This window comes from Vespa mandarinia, chromosome 21, assembly GCF_050613455.1.
Source record: "Vespa mandarinia isolate Hongniang chromosome 21, ASM5061345v1, whole genome shotgun sequence".
Taxonomy (NCBI): Eukaryota; Metazoa; Arthropoda; class Insecta; order Hymenoptera; family Vespidae; genus Vespa; species Vespa mandarinia.
In genome coordinates, this window is record NC_140830.1 from 1,060,001 (window position 1) to 1,062,500 (window position 2,500).

General features: G+C 30.0%; 1 protein-coding gene across 3 annotated transcripts in view; it reads right to left on the minus strand.

The window, feature by feature from the left end:
• The window catches only part of LOC118444036 (ankyrin repeat domain-containing protein SOWAHC-like), a 243,726-nt gene that overhangs the window by 107,382 nt on the left and 133,844 nt on the right, over positions 1-2,500 (minus strand). The gene's annotated exons all lie outside the window — the stretch shown is intronic.

Here is a 2,500-nt window from a genome sequence, read left to right on the forward strand (position 1 = left end):
TTAATTTATACATATATATAAATAATATATATATACATTGCATTATATAAATATTCATTCATTTAATCATTTAAATACATAAATATCAATGATTATATATTATAATATATAATAATTAAATCATAAAGAATCGTCCGTATAATGCTAGAGTATATATACATATATAATACATAATTAATATATACATATATATAAATAATATATATATACATTGCATTATATAAATATTCATTCATTTAATCATTTAAATACATAAATATCAGATTCACATTATTCACTAATAACATCGATATATTTTAATAATTAATATCAAGAATAGAAATGAAAATAATAAGAAAGTAAGGTAAATCTATGATCAAAAAGAAAACAAAAAAAAAAAACAGAAAAAACAGAAGGTCAAGACGGAAAAAAGGTAGACGGTGGAAGATGAAGATGGGGTGGAGAGGAGGAGACGAGGGGGTGGATTAGCAATGGACGCAGTCAAGTGGCGAGTAAACGCTTCGGGCAAGCACGTATCCACGTTAAAGGGACGGGGGCACCATGGAAACCACGTAGCCGAGGTCCCATGCTGCGCTAGGACGCATATATCCTCCGCTATCTAAATAATTATCGCGGCCATTACCATCACGTGGCGTTGTCCGGTGGAGCCAACGATGCTCTACGTAGCGCCCCACGTCGTAATACGGGGCCAGGAATATCGTTTGTATGGCAGACGACCACATCCTCCGTCCTCCTACCGACACCTCCTCATCCACCATCTCATCCACCATCTCATCCTCCACCTCATCCTCATTCTCCTCGTCACACCTCTTACTTTATATTAAATATCCGATTGAGATAGAAATCGATCAGATCTACGAACTGATATATGTATGTATATACGTATATATTATATATATATATATATATATATATATATCTATATTTAATTGAAAAGTAATTGACTTGAAATCGATCAATTCTTAAACAAGCACACGTGTACAAAAAATAAGGACACAAGGACGCGTCATTGATCATCTTTATATCATCATTGAATAATGGTAAGAATTGTTTTTTTTTATCTATCTACTTTATTTACTTTATTTATTCAATTATTTTCTGTCACGACATACATCTATATCGATGAGATACTTATATATTTTTCTTGATTGATTGATTGAGGGTTTTTTTTTTTTCATATTAGTTCGCGTAATTGATTAGATATAGAAATTAGAAATATGAATTAGGATGTGTTCATACAATTAACTAATATTAAAAATATGAATTAGGATGCATTTATATAATTAATATCGTTCGATGTTAATATAAATTGTTAATAAATATTTACGATTACTTTTATATATTATATAATATCTTAAGCGTCTAATTTTAAAATCACGAATAGATAAATTAAAATTTATTTTATTCTTTTACACTTTTTTTTTTTATTATTATAAATAATAAAAAAACGCTTCAATCATTAAAAAAAAAGATACTTCGAATGTTAAAGAGAATATGTAAAAGAGAAGAAAATTAATAGACAAGGATTATATAAATCCATTGCAATATTATATATACAATTATTATATATTTTATATTTGTCTATCATCGGCTAAATTCGACAATCTTCGGGTATCTATAGTTAGCTATCATCGATTATCTTTAATCAACTTCGACAATCATCGGCAATATTCGACTATCCTCGATTATCTCGGTAATATTTAGAACATTTTTCATATATCGCGATCTTCGGATACTTTCGGATATCTTCGGCAATTTTCGACGGTCTTCGGATAAATTCAATAATAGTCGGTCTCGGATTCAATTAAATTCTATTTTGTTCGATCCTTTTTTGTTTTTGAAATTTACGTGCCATCGGCATTTAATACGCTTTCGCATGTCCACCATTATTACGAATACATTTATACATTTTACATCGATGTGGATCAATTCAACTGGTTTTCGTTTAGAAGCACATAAATTCCGACTGAATTATCTCCCCATGGTATATTATCGAATGACGCTATAATATCGGATACATGTCAAATTCAAATGTTAATGACTGAACAAGGGCCCTATACAAAATACATGTGTAAATAATGTTTTGAAAATGGTTTGACATCAGCTAGAAGATTATATAATATCGAGCATAGAGTTCCGTTTGAAAATATAAACGTAACTTTTACAAAATTCTTCAAGGTCATGCATAAAATGCATTCGTTTAAAATATAATATTTCGTTGCATTTTTAACACGTTCCGTGTCAAGTCATTTTTGCCTGACTTGTCGTTCAGGCCATTTGATATTTTGATTAAAGAAAAAAATGATTGCGTGTACCACCGGTGGTACACGTGGCTTGAAGATCAACTTTAACGTGTACCACCGGCGGTACACATGGCACGAAACGTGTTAAAATACTTAACGAAATAATTCTCTATATAAATATAAATTTAATATACTGTTTCTAGATATGTATAGGTTTATATATATATATATTAGGTTGGAAACCATGAAACGGGCGT